Source organism: Patagioenas fasciata, chromosome 2, assembly GCF_037038585.1.
Source record: "Patagioenas fasciata isolate bPatFas1 chromosome 2, bPatFas1.hap1, whole genome shotgun sequence".
NCBI lineage: Eukaryota > Metazoa > Chordata > Aves > Columbiformes > Columbidae > Patagioenas > Patagioenas fasciata.
In genome coordinates this window covers 135,403,110-135,423,198 of record NC_092521.1, presented here as the reverse complement: position 1 = coordinate 135,423,198, position 20,089 = coordinate 135,403,110, and the positions used below count along the sequence as shown (strand labels likewise).

The window sequence follows — 20,089 nt, the reverse complement described above, 5'->3', positions numbered from 1 at the left end:
ACTAATGGATCTACCTACTTAAATGGCTTCAGTTTTTCATACCTGTCACTGTAGACATTTTTAATACAATAATATCAGATCATAGCCTTGAATGAAATTGCAGAGAACACACGCACAGGTTGTTCTTTAAAAAGAAATTCTCACAATAGGTGGCTTTCCTATTCTTTAAAGCTACCCAGCCTTTCTAGAATTTATCCACAAAACACATGTGTGTAAATGAAATCTGGATTAAGTACAAGGAGGCTGGACTTGGACACAGAATGAACTCTTGAGTTCTGCAGAACTGACCTTCTGGAAACACAGCATTACACATTTGCTAGTGGAAGTTACAGAGCTGGAAAAAACAAAACCAGGAGCCAAATATCGCTCAAGTCCCGTCCCCTGGGATTTGCTTGAAGAGGATGGAAACATATACTGTGTCCTTACCTAATCTGAAAAGTATCTGCTTGGAAGTTTGTACTATTTGCTAAGAACAATTTTTTTTTAGCCTAAGGGAAACACAGAGCAGAAAATTAAAATTTTTATCAACTATCAGCCAAACCTGTCAACTCATCCCAGAAGACGAACAAAGTAAATTTATGGGCATTGTGTTAGGATGTATTAGACCTACAAGAGATCAAGTCTCTGGTATACATTGATCTTGTATTCTATAGTAGTTTGTATACATAAAGTAGGGAAGGGCCAATTAGGACTCAACTTTCCTTACCCTTTGAAGTGGTACAAGTAGTATTAAAAACTTTTTAATCATCTCTATGTCATGCATCAATTCCACTTAAGGACTAGAGTCTATACTTGAAATTTACATTGCTGAAACCTTTTCTCTCCCAACTTGTTTCAGAGACAACGACACAATCTTTGGTAAGCCTCAGAACAGTCAACAGCACTCGGCAAGTATATTCTTGAATAAATTGACGAAGAAGAGAATGTATTTTCCTGATGTTAATGCACAACTCACTCAAGTGATACAGTGACCTGTTCATTTACTACACAATTTTGAATATGGTCAAGCTAACCTGTTCAAACAGATATCTGTAGGTGCAGTAATGGGTAGCAAATCATTCGAAGTCTCTTGAGAAAAAGAAACCAATGCTACTGTGGACTCCAAAAACCACAGGTTCTGGCAAGTTTCAGAAACCACAAAGCTCAGGTCTGACTTCTTGACATTTTTCAAACTCGCACAAAGAAACAAAACCCCCATTGTGTTAAGCCTGAAACAGTCACATGCTCTATTCAAATACACAATGCAAGCAGTGCTCAAAGACTCAGTATCAAAATACTCTGATAATTGCTATCTTCAGTGTAAAATCAGGCAGTGTCAACAAGATAGCTACAGTACACCAAGCATCACTGACTGAGGCTCAAGCAAATTTCTAAAATGACAAGAGATGGCTGTTCAGCACTTTCTAAAAGAGAACTAACAGGCATTAGCTGAAACTATAGGTGAGAGGTTCAAAACAAAGAGAAAGAGTTAGCAAAAGCAATGCATAGTAGGCATTGAGTCCCAAGTCCAAGTATGTCAGTTTTACCTAAAAGCACAGTAAAAAGAAGCCTACATACATTCATGGAAGAATTCATCCACAGCCCCTATATATATATATGTGTAAGCACTTCTTCCAGCTCAGAAAGTTAAAGCCAGAAGTTGCTCCCCCAGAACACTCTTGGAGCTTCCCCTATCAGTTCCTTTCTAGGCTTCTATTAACAACCACTGTTAGACAATGAGGTTTCAGAAATTCTGGTCTGCTTTGGTATGGTCATTACTGCAGTTTTCTTCACAATACAGCAGTGAACCTACACAAAGATAATGGTTTTAAACATGTTTGTTCCCAGCGGTCTGTAAAGGTTACTGTACCTTAGGAACTGAAAATGCAGTCAATTTGAATTCCATCTTGCCAAGGGCGTTTTTCAGTTTTGCTAATTCTCCCCCACCCCACCCCATTGCTGCCAGAAACAACCACCTTATTTGCAGCTTACACTTTGGATCACAATGTGGAACATCAGCCTCCAAGAGTCAGAGGTCAATGGACTTTTCCATGACATATATTTAAACGAGACTTCCTGGGATTGTGCACATATGCTTCTTGAACAGTTTACACTTGGAATATGACAAGTGAGAGAGATCTGCACATGAAATGAAAAAGTCCTCCTGAGTGACAACTGTTAAAAAGTTTTAAAATAATAGGGCTAATAATATTCAGCCACAAATGGACGACAGACTTCAATTCAGTTTTGATGCCAGCAAATAAGTAAAAACCAAAGTTACTCTAAAGAAAGCAAGCATACATTACCTAGACTGTATAGAAACTATAAATAACTGTCTTAAATAAGTTGTCTCTTCTGCAAAGGATCCAGCACCATAGAGTACAGATGCTTTGCAGCCCAGAAACCTACACAGAAATATGTGGCTTATCAAACTATAACTCAACCTTCTACAACCTTGCAATTCTGCCAACAGAAAAACAAACAAACAAACCAAAACGAAAAACACAAACACCTACAGTTGAGATCATAATGCCATTTACAATGCTGGCAAATAGTCATAGGGGCACACATGACCCAATACATTAATGCTTTCTAAAATGTCTTGAGCAGAAGGTAGGATCTCCATAAGCATAGGCTTTTGAAGATTTTAATCCCGATCTCTGACTCCAGGCAATTATATTTGCTCGATTTCAGATTAAGAAACAACGATTACAAACCACCTTTGTACGTTACTAACCTTGTACTCGCCCTTTACCAGAAAGGAGATAACTCTCTCAAGACAATCAAATGACTCGTGCCAGCTGAACAACTCACTGAGATAGCCATATAAGATTACACATTGATATATTCACTTGAATTTATACAAGCCATAGTAAATCAGATTTATATCGTTAAAGCAGTACAAAAGCAGCCATAGCCATACAGTGCCAAACTGAAGAGGAAGTAATTTCTAGAGCTTGAATGTTTTTTTTTAAATCTTACTTTACTATTATTCCTTGCCACCTTCCACACAAAAGCACACTGTAAGTACAACTGCCATGCTGATAACCACAGAGTCAGTCAAAACTGACTATCTGCAAGCCAACTTGCTCCAGCTACATCCCGTTCTGCAGCTTGCAAAAGCCCTACTCTCTTTCAAGTTATTTCATTTGCAGTGTATCCTCAAGTGTTAGCTTTTCTATCATCTGTAATATACCATTATAGGAAAATAAGAGCTATTACGTTCAAAACAGTTTTTCTTAGCAGCTGAAAAATACTTGTTTCCCATTTTCTTTTACTCCATGCAAACACTATTGTTTACATCTTGTTAAATCTTTAAGAAAGAACAAATATAAATAGCCTACTCTTAGATAAATAAAACACAGGTAGTTGAAAAATCTTGTCTTAAAGTATGTTCTTGTTTATTCTGGATTACAATAGTTAACAGTTTAGCATAAATTAAAAAATCAAGGTAATCACTATATGCATCATAAGGAAAGATAACTTAAAGTAACATTATAGTGAGTACAACCACAAGCTTAGCCAAATACATGTGAAACAACAAAATAATGTGTATAAGGAAACAGTATGCTAATACTACAAAAGTGACCTAATCCACACAGGTTTTCCAGTTTTTGCTTCAGCCACAAAATCCCCTAGGATTAAAATAAACAAAAATTCATAATAATAAAATAAAGGTATCTTCTTTATGCTTTGATAAGAACAAACTAGAAAGCTTTGGAAGTGTTGTCTGTTTTCTATGTATCTGCACTCCTGCAACTTGTGTCAAGGACATCTCTGAGCAGGCAATCCTGCAGCAGATGACACAGTGCCCTCACCACTTCTGTAGGGAAAGCAGCGCTGCACAAGTTCACCACTCACAAGAAACTTTCTCTACAGAACCCCAAGCAAAGCAAACTTACTGTTCTCATGTGCCCTAGTTTCCCTAAGCCCAAAGTACGCTACATCCCAGAGAAGTCATGAAATTCCCTTAAGCTTAAAGACAACTTAAAATAGTGAACTGAAATTAAGTATTTGGAGAGCATAATCATATTGCAGCTCTTGTTGCAGTGTTGCATATAAGTCCTGAACCAACCAACAGACTTTTCAAGAGCATAGACCACTATTTTGGTAGCAATGCCATGACCTCTAGTTCCTTGCCTCCTCAAACTTCAGTGCTACTATAGTATACCTTTACTGATAGTTATTCATTTAATCTAGCTGTTTGTGAAGTCTGTTTTCTGTAAGCTAGTACTAAAAACATGTTCTCCTTTCTAAGGGAAAATTGCAAGTCATCTCAAGTTAGAGTTCACTCAGAACTTTCAGCCACATATCAAAAAAAGGTGTCAGGTAATTCAGCTTGTTGGAAAGCCTCTCAGTGTAAAGCATGCATAAGCAGATGCTGCACAAAAGCCTGAGTATGACCTAAAAAGCATATGGAGAATTGAGCAGAGGTTGTACTTCACCTCTGAGCATCAACTGTTAAAGGTACAATTCCAACACCTTTTACCATTACAGCATGTTGTTGCAGCTAGAGCATCCAACTAGCAAGTAGTTTAGCAGTGACTTATCACAAGGAAAAGACTCAGCTCACAAAGTAGGGACGGAAGTTTGAGCAGGCTCTTCACCTTCCATTTTTAATACTCTTAACCTTCTACTTTTAGTAGCAACATCAGGAATGCAACACTTTTGGCCAGAACTTCCCAATGTCACTGGCCAAGAATGAGATTTCAGGATATTCTGCCTATTTCCAGTGCCTAAGTTTCTGCACCTCGTTTAATTAAAAAGGCAGAGATGCCTACCTGCAAGCCATGGACTGACGTTAGAAGATACTACATAAGCCCCATGAGGAAGAAATTTAGTAGCAGCTCTTGGGACCTCATTTCAACTGAATCTTCCTTCTGCCTTCACAAAACGTGGGCAGCTCCACAAACTAAGAACTACATTACAAAAGTTCAAGATGCTTTAGAAGTGATTTATTTTTATTTGCTAAAAATCAGTTATTACAAGTTCTAATTATTTTTTTTTAAATAGTATTACTAGCATGAAAAGCATTTAAAGAGAATTCTGTCTGCTTTGAAATCATACCCTCCTTCACCAGACAGCTGCACATGTCTAGTTACAACTTCCCTCTACAACCTGGTCTCCTGCTCTGCAGGCATTCATAAATTTTCATGTATCCATCAATATGAACTATCCTTTCAAAACACTTCCACTTGTAGCTGAGAAAGTCCAACACATTGCATTTGAAATAGGCATTAAACTATGCTTTTGGCATAAATCCTTGGACAGGTCAATGACTTGGATTTCCTGGAAACAGGTTTTGAAGAACTTAGTACAAGGAAGAATAACCCTTATGGTGTGCTTACCAAGAGCAGATCTACAATGTAGAGTAATAACATCAGACATGATCAAATATGACTGTAAGAGTTTGATTTTACTTTTACTCCAAAGCACTTAAACAAGTGCTATGATACGTCCCATCACCCTAACCTTAGCAATGCAGCAGCATTAGCATTCTTTATAACTGAATATTTGCAAAATATTATCTCTAGTATATCATTCCACCATATCACTAAAGATCATGAGGCAAAAGCAGGAATACACCATGGACTTCATAGCAAAAAGAGGTTTATGGTAGTCTATTGATCCACATTTTAGTAGCTCATTTTGACAGAAATAAGCTATATGAAGGTGCATTTTCCAGAGGAGAGGTATGAGGTTTAACAAGGCCAAATGCTGAGTCCTGCCCTTGGGTCACAAAAATCCCAATTCAATGCTCCAAGCTCGGGGAAGAGTGGCTGGAAAGCTGCCTCGTGGAAAAGGACCTGGGGGTGTTGATTGACAGCTGGCTGAACATGAGCCAGCAGTGTGCCCAGGTGGCAAAGAAGGTCAAGAGCATCCTGGCTTGCATCAGGAATAGTGTGGTCAGCAGAACTAGACAAGTGATCATCCCCCAGTACTCAGCACTGGTGTTCAGTTTTGGGCCCCTCACTACAAGAAAGACATTGAGTTGCTGGGGAGAGTGCAGAGGAGGGTGACCAGGCTGGTGAGAGGCCTGGAGCACAAATCTGATGAGGAATGGTCAAGAGATCTGGGGCTGTTTGGCCTGGAGGAAAGGAGGCTAAGGAGAGACATTATCACTCTCTACAACTACCTGAAAGGAGGTTGTAGCATGGAGGGTGTTGGTCTCCCAAGTAACAAGCAATAGGACAAGAACAAAAGGCCTCAGGTTGTGCCAGGGGATGTTTAGCTTGGATATTAGGTAACATTTCTCCACAGAAAGGATTGCCAGGCAATGGAAGAGGCTGCCCAGGGTAAGTGGTTGAGTCACCATCCCTGAAGATGTTTAAAAGATGCATAGACAAGGTTCTTAGGGACATGGTTTAGTGGTGGACTTGACAGTGTTAGGTTAATGGTTAGACTCAATTATCTCAAAGGTCTCTTCCAACCAAAATGATTCTATGATTCTACGATCAATACTGAAAACAACCTTAGGATTTAGTTTGCTTTGAGTGGTTTTTGATTGCTCCCTGTTAAGACACAGAATTAGAATGAATCATCAATACACGCACATAATGTTGTGTTAAACAGCTTCAGGAAAAATATGCTTTATCTCTCCATGGCAGTTTTCTTCCTTATACCTTCCCTTCCTCCCCCAACAACAGCCTTCCTGCACAAGCATGTTATACTCACAAGACTGGACATTTTAATTTGAAAAACATTTCAGAACACCCAAGAAAAACTTCCTGGTGGTTTTGTTTTCGTTTTGTTTTGGGTTTTTTTGTGGTGTTGTTTTTCGTTTGTTTGTTTACACACTTTATAAGCAACAGAAAACCATGACTTTTTAGTAAAACTTTTAAAAAGTAACAGCAGGACCCACATTTCTGTCTCATTCAGAAAAGATACATCCAACACATTAAATGCTCTATTGTCATATATAAATTCAATGCTGTAGTACAGATGTGTGCGCAACTTGAAGTCTCAGACAATTTACTACCCTGTATGTCTTGCTCTGTATTGTAATGTTTTCTAAAAAGTCAAATCCCAAAAGCATAATAGTGGCAAAGCAGAAAAAAGAGTGTTAATTGTCTTACATTGTAGGGCATATTAATTTAGGTTGAATTCCTATTAGAAGAAAAAGCTTTTCAAGTAAAGTGTTCCCACTTGATGAAAGCATCTAAAGCTCAGAATATTAATTATTCGAATAAAGAAATACAAATATAACGAAACTCAAGTTACATAGGGTCTGCAGAGACTTTTATTTGAGCAATTCAGTACAGATTTCCAAGGTAAACGGTAATCAAGTAATCTGCCAGTGTTCCAAAGCCATAACAAAGTTTCTACTGAATTTATATTGATATTGCTTAGGTAGCGGAAAAGAGTTTATGATTAAAAATAATGGAGCAAGCATTCATTTTCTTTTCCCGTTTCTTTTATTTGCATTGTCGTTAAATCTCAAGATGTCTTCTGCTCAAGACAGGCCTGGTGTCTAAGTGCATTCTTTAAGATCTTCATATCTAGTATTTCTAGAATAGGTGATCAGTATTTCAATATTCAGTTACAAATTCAGAGCCCCGGTCTAGAGCACAGACTTCAGGATTTAGAGCCTGACAAATATTTCTGTAGCCTAACAACAAAGTAGTCAAAATTTTTTTCTATAATAATCTGAAGTCTATGAACTTGCAACTTGATTTAGCACATTCTGCTTAAAAGCAGCAACTGAAAAGTCACTTGAATGGCAGATGGAATTATGACAATACACGCAAATTGGTCATTGACTACACATGTATTTGGGACACAGTGGACTCAAATGAACCGGAGCCGAATGACATCAATACAGCTTAATAACCCTAGGAAGCAACATGTTGTGTTCAAAAATAAAGGTCATATCCATAGGAAAGAGGAGTTGTAGTGATCCAAGAGCAGAATAAAAAAAAAAAAAAAAACACAAATATAATCTCAGTGAAGAGATTATAAACAGTATGACATCCGAGGAGTGGGGGTTAATAACTGCACAACACAAAAGGATCATATTTATCATTTAAAATCAGCAGACATATTTAAGGAACCCCTTAAAGGGTAAAAGTGCCATCATTTGGTTCCTGTTTCATCAGTTGACTTCCTATTCACACTTTTGTCAGTTCCTCTGTTTACTGCACAAGCAGAGACCTTCTTTCAGGTGTTCCTTCTTCCCTTGATGTCAAGTAAACTCACATCCTACTGCTGCTACTGAATTTATATAGGATTTTTACCACACCAAAAAGAAGTTGTAAATGGTTAAGTAAGTTAGTCCTTGTCACTGTTTCACTAGATTGCAGCAACTTTGTGAACACAGGTGAATTATCAGCCACTTACTTGCCAGAATAGGACAAAATATTTAAGACACTTTTAAATACCATTAAAATGGGAAAGAATGAAAGATTTTCATTACTTTCTTAAGGAACAAATGAATGTATACATTGCATACGCAAAGGAACTGCATGGTATAGAGACATTCTCTGATTATGCTAAGTTCAGGTGGAAAATCCTTCTCAGTTTTCCTTGTACAGCTACAGCTTGCCAGTAATATCAATTTGGGATAAAATATCCCTGCATAAATAATCACTACATTCTAGTTAGAACTCTTGGTAAACAATGAAAATGCACGTGCTCCACACATCCTTAAACCTTGGTGTAAGACAAAAAGAATAGTATTGAAAACATGTAAGCCAAACAAAAGTTACTAAGGCAGCAAAAAAAATGAGAAGTCGTAGAGATTACTAATCTACTCAGTCAATCTCTAACATGATGCAAAAGTGCTGGAAGGATAGCTATGCTATATTTTCACACATTACAGAAAATTCAACAAAACTGCAACAATTCTAGCTTAAAAAAAAAAAAAAGAACAAACACACAACACAGAATTCTGATACTTGAAGCAGTATCATTAAGTACTCTGCAAAACAGATGCTCCCTTTGTTGTGTTTCACTAAGCAACGTGGCAAATTTGATTGTCTGAAGTATAGTGTCGCAAAAATACCCATCATTTACAGTACTGACATAAAATGCTGCAGAGAAAACAGGTAGAAGGGAAAGACGCTTGATTTTTTTCCCCCTCAGCTTTACAATTAAATGTAAGCCTCATTCTCTCAAGACAGGCAGCAGGAACTGGTAAATACTATACCAGCACTGGCAAAGCTACAAAATGCATGTGTAAGCGGACGCACAGAATTACTGTCAAAAGCCTCCCACCCGCTCCCCTGGCTGCTGCACTGGGAATTTAGTTCAAAGCAGGAAAAAAAAATGCAGGAGCCTATTAGTCTTTCTAGACCTGACATATGGAGTCAATACAACTGGGAGTATGAGAGACATAAGTGTAAAGACTACAGCTTATTGAGTCTAAAAGCTGTAACTGAGTAAAAGCAGTAGCACATCTGCAGCATGTGACATGAAGCAGACAGGTATTTTGGCACAACCCAAATTAAATAAATAGGGAAGGTATTATTTTAACTGAGCAGACAGTAATTGGTTCAGCCAGATGTGCTACTAACCATAAATTGTAGAATAATACTCAGAATTTCACTGGTAAAATCCACTGTAGAGCTACTGTAAAAAACATAAAACTGTTCCTAAACATAACTCCTCCCCACAGTTTTAAAAAAAAATTTCCTTTTATCAGCCTAACACAAAACATATGATGTTGTAGGCTGATTTTGCAACTTACTTCGACTCTGGAAAAGTAACACAATATCCTTCAGCCAGCAAACACTGAGAAGAAATGTTACTGGAGAAAAAAGCTTTCAATTTTGTATCTGGAGATTCTATAGCCTGCTTCCTCAGATAGAGATGTTACTATAGTATACCCAACATGTCTTTCATAATAGACTGGAAATATTCACAGTAACCTAATGTTCAAAGATGGTGGCATTTTTTTAAGATTTAATAAATCATCTTAATGCTTTTACATGTATTCCAGTCATTTCCTTTAATACAGAAAATACTACAGGATTAAAAAGAATTTAAAATACAAAACAATTGTCTTTACGTGAGAACAGGGTTCAAGTACTTGAAAACAAACCACAAAGATATTGTACAGTCTTGTCCATTAACCAGACATTCATGAAGACCTTATATTTTCCAGCACTAGCTTCAATACTCAGACAGATAGACAGATTAGTTATTGAGTATTAGATTTCTCTATTGTGTATTTAAAGTGTAACAGGCTTCTTGCCCCCTTTCTAAAAACAGAATTGCAATAAAATATAGTAATAGTACTGATTAATGGTATTTAGTATTAACAAAAATATTAAAGCTGCATGCACTATTCATCAGGTTGAAGTTAATGTCTTGCTGAAGCATAAATATTTATCCAGAGCAAACAACAGGAAACCTTAGAGACAGCATGGCTTTACGCACTGAAATGAGTTAATTAGTATCCAGTGCAGCTACAGAGCATACTATGCTATTTTTAATTAAAGGTTAGCTTCCAAATAGAAAAAACTAACAAAATTCAAAGGATATCTTCTCTCCTACCTAAAACAACCCTCTTTAGTAGCTATCAAAAGTGCCCAAAATATACAGTCTCTGTCACTAAATTTAGAATGAGAGCTCTTATGCTAATTAGGATGTAAAACAAATACTCAGCAACGTTTGCAGCAGGAAAAGGCATGTTTTACTACTCGGCTAGTATTGCTTTTACCTAAATGTCTTTGTTATGCTTTGATTGCCACATAGCATTTATCTCACCAGGGGTTAGAGATGGAAGAAGACAAACATACATCTGTTTTGGAGAGATAACCAATTTCCCGTCTTCGTCTCAACAATCAGATGATTCTCCAGCAATACTGGTCATTTAAAACAAACTTCAGAAATTTTTTCATGCACACTCTCACTTTTCACAGCATTCTCCATACAGAAGAGTGACAATTATTGAGTATCTGTCCAAATTCCACATGCTTTATTGATTCCAGTTCTAATAAATAGTACTCCTAGAAACAACTATTTATCAAACCCACTTGTATTAAATTTGTACACCATTTAGAAGTTACATTGAAGCCTTACATGAAACCCTTAATTCATCACACTGAATCAAATACACCAACATCCTCCCATTTCTAGCACTGCAATGACAAGAGAGGGTTACTTTTGGACAACTTCAGTACTCATTTGGGCTGCAAGGAATGCTGCTTTTATTCACTACCTTTCCAGCTGTTGTCAAAGCACGTAAGTTCATGTGAGGATGTGTCTAAAGAAATCGCCGTAAATAACAGCCACCCTCCCAAACTAAGCTGCTATTCTATTTTTATTCTGCTGCCCATGAACATGGTCCTAATTAGGACAAAGGCTTCACAATGCTTGCACCAAAAGTACAGGAAAACACTTCATACCCTGCATTATTTTAGATGTACTATACACTGAAAACTGTTACAGTTGTTGGATCTTTCAGATGTTGCTTTTCTTTTTTTTTTTTTAATCTAATCCAGAAGTATTTGAGTTTTCATGCTAACAAAGTTCCAGCACAAATTGTAATAGAAATCTGATGATTTACAATAAGAACGAATGCAGAAGCATTTCACCCCTTCACCCTCATGGAAAACTTCTTAAATGTCACCAATGTTTCATGTAACTTCAAATATTTAAAGTGTCAGTTTTTTATAAGGAAAATCTTGAGAGCATGCAGAGCACTTCGTCTTAAAAGTGTGTGCCTACACTTACAGTATACATTAGAGTATGGGAAGATTCTGGTCAATGCAGGAACTAATAAAACACTTTAATAGCATGCAGAGCTTGAGCAGCCTAGAAGCTTTAAACATGGTCTTGTAGCAATGTGCAGTTGCCACACATTCAAAGTATTTTCATACTTTAGTACTCCCTCTTCAACAACATGGATCTGACACAGCTTTCAGTCCTTGTCCTGACACCACTTTATTATTGCCTTCCAAGATTATCTCAAGAAGCATTTCAAATAAATTAATCCAATTTAAGTTCCTAATTAACTGATGCTAATAAAACAATGCTTTAATTCCAACATGTTCTCCACTCCCAAACGTGTACTTAATAGGTCACCATTTCAATCCTGGCAAACGAGGACAGCAAGCTGCCAAAAGGGCCACTTTTTTTGGAAAAGAAAGAAAATATGGATTTAAATAAAAGATATCATGCGTACAGTTCTAATTAAGGTGTGGGGTTTTTTATACTCACATAATTAAACACAACAGCATTAACAAATCAAAAGCTGTAATTTTGTTGAGCAGGAAAACTATCAGATTTCAGTAAAACAATAAATAATTTCAAGTACATCCTACCAAGTACAAACCAACACACTGAAAATCACTGCATATAAAGTAGAGGTTTTAAGCACATAGTATTTTCATAATACCATGCAAGAAATCTTAGATATTACATAGTGTCACTCCAGTCATCAAGCTATTATATCTCAGAAGATAAATACAAATTGGCAGACTTCAATTTTTCTGAAGTCTAACAGATTCAGACTCTAGTTCTCCTCACTTCACAGACAACAGAGCACACACACAGTGAAGGTCGTATCATCTGTGTTCTCAGTTCCTATCCAGTATGATGGGATCTCCTGCTTAAACTTCATGCCTATTGCTCCAAGAATAATGACTGCTTGGCAACTGGTAACACCATGATACACAAGTACAGTGATTCATATGCATTAATTTCCATCTATGCTAGCAAAACCACCCGCACAAATCCTATGGTAGACTTAAGTATAAGCTTTGTACCCAATCATGCATTTTTTTAAGAAAGGAAGCATGCCAGGTTACGCAGAGAGCATATTTGCCTAAGTAAAGCCTTGTGAATGAAACCTGGCCTGGTGATCCACCTAAGAGATTTAAGTCTAAGCTTGTATGTTTGTAGAGCACCCAGGTGATCTTTGTTAAGAATCCAAGTGCTACTGCATTTTAATATTCTCATCAATGTAAACATTTACACAGCATAAGAGTTGCATTTAGAAGCCTCAAATATAAAGAGTGCTCCATAGGCTCATAGTCCCAAATGAAAGCCTGAGAACTGCGACTTTTCTCTTACAAATCACACAGATTTTTCAAACTATACATCTTCTAAACAACCTGAAACAGACAGGTGTCACATCAGGCCATAAAAAGTATGTTTATTTTCTAATTAAAATAGCCAGACATTAGTCAACATTAGATAACTAATAAGTCTCCAGAACAAACAAGCATTTTCATGTTGCATGCATTTAAAGTCAAAGGGTTAAGAGAAAACCAAATATTTACCTTAAGGCAGGATTTAATGATAATGCATTTCCTGACATGGACATACAGAGAAGGCAGAAGATATTGGGGTTTTGCACTAGCATGTACTAAGAGTTAGACTTTAACTCGGCAACTTACTGCTAGGTTTGATAAAGTCATAACACGCATCAGTAAACAGTCTCATCTCCCAGCTCAGAGCCAGCCCCATTGTGCTAAGTAAAATATAGATGACACATGTCACTGGTAGTGCCCAGCCTTGCAATACATCACGCACATGCTTGTTCGTGATACAAGTCCTTGCAAAATTAGAATCCCAGTGACTTAACTACTCAGCTATGCCTGTGAACATGTCTACCATGGACACTCTCAAGTGGAAGAAAACCCTCCCATTCAGGAGACTATGGCTGAAGTTCAACATAATTCTGCCTGTGAAAGCCTTTTTACTTGTAACAAGCATTCTGAATAAATTTAACTTGTACCTTCAAAAAAGTTCAACACTGAAAAGCAAGCAAATTGATACAGTTAATAAATCATCCAAAGCAATACTGAACTTCCTCAAAACTGTCACCCCTCTGATAAAAGGCCTGTTAAAAGTACCTTGCCTCACAAATAGGTTATCACAGAAGAGAAGCAGATGAGTTTTGCATTTCAGAAGTAATATTTTCATACTGTCTTCTTACTCTGGAGGAAAAATATGTCCAAGAACAGCATCAGATCTAAAACTAACAGAATATACTTTAACCAAAAGTATTTCACTGATGAAAGTAAAATAGTTTGGAAGTTACTTTGACTAAGCTTCATAATGCTACTTACTTTACACAACATAAAAGAACTTGCTGAAAGGTGGAGAGGACAACAAAAGCAAAGCACTATCATAGATGAAGGCATTCTGTGAAAAGCACAAGCTTCTGAAAAGACACTTGGCAGCATCTAGTTGCATTACTGGAGGGAAAAACTGTAGAAAAGCCTTTTAGATGCAATGAAAAGCAATCACCAAGGTCACTCTACACCTTGCTGCATAAAACTGCTTTTTGCTTCTTTGCAGTGTCATTTGTTTCAGTTTCCTTAACAAAAAAACATAAAATAATCAAAAAAACCCCAAAATTAATCACCAAATCTAATTTGCACCTAATAAAACTTCCTAGTAGCAATCACTTAATAGCAACTTCTGTATTTTGTTCTTCTGTAGTTTTCTTCTCACACACTAGCAGTTTATATTACAAATGATGAAAGATCAGAGCTAACAAGACTTAATAATCCCCGAGTAGGCAAATCTTTTCCTTGTGAACGTAAGACTCAAAGAGCTTTATCAGGATAGAGTTTGAATTCAACGGGACTGAACACAAACATGATGGTTTTCAGGATTACAGGCAACATGATCAGTCCACGAACATCACCTTCGCTTTTACCATTACCTTTAAAACACAAAGCACATAGCAATTTAACATACGTGTAGTTAAATAACGAAGCCTACACAGGCACAACCCCCTGCAGTCTGCGACACTTCCTTCTTAGGAACCTCAACCGCAAACTCTCAGTAATCGTAACTGTTGCTGCCACCTCTCGCATCCCTATCCACGGACACCGAAGTCAATGCGGCAGGGGAAAAAAAAAATAATAAAAAAAACAAACAAACACACACAGAGAAGAGATGGGTGAGAATGAAAGCATTTCACAGCAGGCAACTAAACTATGGCCTAAATCTCCCAGGAGGGCACACGCGCGCCGCGGGAGCAGCGGCAGGCGGCTGCCGGACACCCCGCTGGCTCCCCCTGCTCCGCGGAGACGAGCGGGAGCAGCTCCTTTGTCTCGCCCACAGCCCCGGCTGACTTTTCCAGGCGACATCAAGTGCCCACTGCCCCACCAGCCCCGAGCTGCCCCGGCGGGGCCACCGCTTCCCGCCTCTGCCCTCCCCGATCGCCGCCCGGAGAGACGGGGCGCGGGAGGACGTCGGCAGGCGGCCAGGATGCCGGTGGCGCTCCGAGGGGACCCGCGGGAAGAGGGGAGCCTGAAGCCGCTCCCCGGAGCGCCATCCCGTGGCCCCGCTCACCCCGCCCCACACTGGGGGCACAGACCTGCTCTCCCCGGCTAAGCGGGAGGAGGCCCGCCGAGCCCGTCACGGCCTCCCGCCCTGACCCTCCACCGCGCCCCGGGCACCGGCCCGTCCCTCAGCAACTCCGCCGCCGCCTCCCTCCCCACGCGCGAGCCCGGCGGGTAACGGCCGCCCCAGCGGCGCGCCCACGGCTGCCCCGGGGCGGGGCGGGAGCGCCCGCCGCGGGGTCGGTGCGCGGGACCCGGAGCCATGGGGCTCTCCTCAACCGGCCGTTAGTTGCCCAACGGCCGCCAACCGTCCCGGCGGCGCAGAGCGCTGCCCCTTGCCCCGCGCAGGAAGAGTTAGCTCAGCGGGAGCGGCCGCCGATCACACTCACCCCTCCCGCCCGACAACGGCTCCGACGCCGCGGCCGCCCGCGGACTTACTCGCCCGCCGGGAGCGACAGCGGCGAGGGCGGGCAGGGGCTGGCTGGCACCGCCCGACCCCGCTGCTGCCTGGCGGGGGCCGCAGCCAATGGAAGGGCGAAGCGCGGTCACGCCAGCCAATAGAATGGCAGAGCGGGCGGTGCGGGCGCCCGCGCCCTCCTCTCCCCCAATGGGTGGTGCTGCCCCGCTCCGAGGGCGGGCGGCGGCGGAGCCGGGCGGGAGGTGGCGGCCGGGTTGGAGAGCGCCCCGGGGGGATCGGGCGCCACCGCGTCCCGCAGCCGCAGGCCCCGAAACGTGAGAGGCGGCGACGGCCCCGGGGGAGCGAGAATAAGTCATTGTCTCCCCGCCCGGGGCTGAGTCAGGAACGTGATTCCAGCGCCGGGCAGCACCCAGCCCTGGCCACGGGGGAAGCCGAAGCGGAGCCCGAGGCGCCGGGGAGGGTCGTGTCCCGAGGGGGGGATGCTGCGGGGAGTGCCCGCCGTCGGAGCTGTCACACGGAACAAAACACGCACCGGCAGCGCTTGAGCCGTGTTCGAGGCTGTCCGAAAACACGCACCCCCTCCTCCCCCGGCCCTCCGGCTACCAGCGCTGAGAAATGACAGCAGAGCTGGCGATGGGCTGACTAATGAGCCTGTAAAGCAAAATAAAGTCTTTAACTTCCCCAGCCCTAACAAAGAGACGATTATACCGGCTGAGAGCTCCGCAAGGGATGTTTCCAGGCACCTAAACGAGAATGTCTCATAATTCAATGCCTCTTAATTTTTAACAGGCGTTTCTTTACTATTATTTAGATCTGGATTCTTATCAGCCTTCGCAAAGTGGAGCAACTGGGGGCAGCTCTCAGTCCACAGTAGTCTAAGGCCTTTTTTCAATTACTCTTCACTTTTTTTAAAGTTTGGTTTGTTTTTGTTTTTTTTTTTCCCCTACTGACTTCATCCTTGAATTGCTGAGGAAGGATCTTGAAATAAAAATGAATACTGCACACTTAGCTACTTTTTGTTTTAATTAAAGTTCAGTTTACATTTTTTATTACAACCAGAGTTCCTCCACAAGTATGCTTTGAGGATTAGGTTTTAATCCTCAGAAGCACATGCTTATGGTAATCTTCAGGATTAATAAAGATTAAATTAATCGGTAATCTAATTGCTGTGTGGTGAAACTGAAGCAAGGAGCCTGTGATTTGGTCAGTGTCAAATACCATGTAATGACAGAGCCAGAATTAGCTCCACCAACACTGTCACAAAGTGTTGCCCCATATAATTAGTCATTTAAAAATCATGCTCTTCTATTCATTACTAGTTGTAATTTCCTAAATAACTTTGTACAGGTAGATGGCCTGGTCACCGAAAAGTTTTACTTCCCTGGAGCCTTGAACCTGAGAAAATGGCAGGTTCAACGCATTTCTTCAAGACTTTGTGGCCATCCTGTCCATGCACGTTGGCCATAATCTTGGGAACAACCAAATGGAACTTTATGAGTGAGATAATAAATTTCTACCTTAGAAAGAATATACATCTGAATCACAGCCAGAATACTTAATAGTTTGGGGGTTTTTAAGCTCTTTATCCCAGTTTCTCTGCACTTCCACCACTATTTCTGCTAAAAACAATGCAGGCACATGCAGTTCCCATCACAGTATTTTCCACATCTGCTGCCTGTACCTATTCCTGAGCCCCTTCTGCTTTTTGTCATTCTGCAGTTACACAAAACACCAAATCACTTCAGTTTGAAGAGAGGCAAATAGAAAAAATCCAAGTTTTTTTGAACACAATTCTGTTCCCTGAGCTGGTTCAATGCTCAGTCCTGCAGTTGCAAGAGCAGCACAGGCCAAAGAACAAGCGATGGGAGCAAAGACAGAGCTGTGCAGGAGGAGTTTGTTAACCTGCATCCTCATACTCAGTGTACGTACAGTGTCAGGAGGAGAACTGGGCACTGATGTGGCCTGTGACACATACAACATACTAAGTAACCCTGATAATTGCAAAGAGAGGTACTGAGATCATGCTGTCATTAGTTATTAATTTTACTGTTATTGATGTGTTATGACTCTAATGATTAGTAAAAATAATGAATCATCCACAAACAAAAGGCAGGCAAATTCTTCACATGCAGTGTGAATGTTCTGCAATGTCAGGTCACATTGTCAAAAGAAAATATTTCACCTTATATTACTTCCACAGATTTTAATAACTCCTGAATTATTTTAGTGTTTTAGGCATTCTTACCACATTAGCCTTAAATATTCTAAATGCACAAAACTATATGCAATACATTTTTTCATGTGTTTATATTTCTGTGCATAGATGTTCACATCATTTCCTGTCTTTTAGTCTCGTGTTCATGGCAGGTTTTTTGCCATCAGCAATCCGTTTCACATTGCCCTCTAAGAGGAGGGTTACAAAGAATCAGAAATGTTCCATTTCCCCAGCCAGGGCTGCTCAGTGTTGTTTCAGAAACAGTATTTCCAGGAAGAAGTTTCCTTTACGTTTCATAAAACATTCTCATTGCTCAGGAACATAATTTGGAACCTACAGCTTCTGTCTGCTTCGTTATTTTTGCTCTGTGCATTATAAGATCTTATATTTAGATTGTGAACTATAATGGAGTTGTAAGCTTCTTTAAAAATAGAAATCCTTTATACCAATTGTAATCTCTGTCATAGGACCGTGTTCTTCAAGCTCAATTCAATGCACAGTCTGTTTTTAAAAGACCTGCATCTGGACATTGGGAAAAAAACAGCGGTTATTTCCAGTCATCTGATCTCATAGCAAATCCGTGGCCTCTAAGACACCGAGACGGGACTATTTAGGGAGAGAGACGGAACTCCAGAAGTGACATTTTGTTGATCCCCTGCCACGGTGCCAGCCCAGGCCAGGCTGGTTGTGACCATAACAACTGTACACGCTGCTGGATGGATGGCAGCACGTTTGTGCAGCAGCTCGTCTTTTGGTTAGGATGGAGCTCACTTCAGAATTAAGAGTGGTCTGTAGTCTTGATTAGAAATTCAGCTAACATTCACAAAGATGCCCAGAACTCGCCTTGCTCTCGTACAGAGCCCTTGATAACTCCACTAATTGGGACTGCGCGGAAGTATTGAGTCGTTCTTCCAGTCAGCAGAGTTGCAAGAGCTTTGTATCAAACGCAGAGGGCTCTGGAGACTCCTGGTCTGGCATCCTCCATGAAAACAGTTTCAGTAGCCAAAGCATGTAAAAAGTCAGGGGGACAAAGAAAAAAAAAATCATGCTGACCTCAGAACAAATACCAGATATTCTGAAACTTCCTTTCAAATAGAAATAAGAAGCCAACACTTCCTACAAAAACACAAATTCTGCAATTTTTATTTTGGGAGGTCTAAAACAACTGACAAAATATTTTGACAGTGTCAGAGGTTTAGCTTTGACTTATGGTTTTCCTCTTAATATTCTAGTTTCAATCGCAAGTAAAATATTTTGAAAGCTTTCTCTTGAAAACATAAAATGTAACTTTTTGTAGAAAGATATCGGTTTCATTTATAAAATCCATGTTTTCATAGAAAATGGCTCTAACAGAAAGCTCTTCACCAGATCTTCCAGGAAAGTGAAAAATCACTAACATCTGTTTGACTCTGAAACACTGAAGATCTCTCAGTCTCAGATTTCTCATATTATCACAAAAAACTTGAAAGGAAAATGTTTAAGAAATAAGGTATCTATCAACATTTTGTTGGTCAATTGACTGAATAAAGTCCTTTTAGTAGAATTTCATTTTTTTTTTTTTTAAATCATACATTGACATAGAACTATTAAAAAAATCCTTTACTTTGTAGTTTATGATAAGTTTTATTTATTCTAAATAAAGATAGCATTTAGCTTATGTTTTCTACTGACCTGGAGTTCTCTTTAGGTCTCCTTAGTTTTTCTTGGCAAACTTACACACAAGCATAATGCTACTACACCTTGTTTCGCTAATATTGAAACAAAAATTGTTACCAAAACACCATAGGATAATTAAAACAAAAATAGTTAATTTATTCTACTATTCCAAGGCTTTCCAAAACTTTAAATTCACAACTCATTTTTTAAACCAAGTTTGATTTGCTGTTGAAGGCCAGTTCTCTAAACATATTCTGTATCAGTACTTTGCACTAAGAAACGATGCTTACAATACTAGTGAATAAAATGTAAAAGCTCCTGATTTTGATCAGGTTTTAAGGAGAAGCTACTATGAGGATTTGAAAACAGAAAAAGCTTTTGCTTACTGTACCAGTAATGTAAGACAAAATTTTAAAAACCTAGCAACCAAATCATAATAAACATAAATAATGCATCAGCTGTCCTTACTACATAAGAGTTAGGAAAACCATTACTACTTCTTCCCCAGACTTTAAAAGCAGAGGTTAAAAGCACATATGCAGGTTTGTTAGCGCAGCAGTTCACAAGATTAATTGC

General features: G+C 39.8%; 1 protein-coding gene across 6 annotated transcripts in view; it reads right to left on the bottom strand.

The window, feature by feature from the left end:
* The window catches only part of HYCC1 (hyccin PI4KA lipid kinase complex subunit 1), a 47,151-nt gene extending 31,412 nt beyond the window's left edge, over positions 1–15,739 (bottom strand). Inside the window, exons 1-3 of one of the 6 annotated variants that reach the window (XM_071805042.1) lie at positions 15,614–15,720; positions 14,635–14,755; positions 13,998–14,248 (exon numbers count right to left, since the gene is read on the bottom strand). The gene's annotated coding sequence lies outside the window, so the exon portion shown is untranslated. Of the gene's footprint in view, positions 1–13,781; positions 13,936–13,997; positions 14,249–14,634; positions 14,756–15,613 lie in introns of those variants that run through there. The other 5 variants (XM_071805041.1, XM_065832491.2, XM_071805043.1 and 2 more) reach the window with 5 other exon arrangements.
* Positions 15,740–20,089: the final 4,350 nt, after the last annotated feature.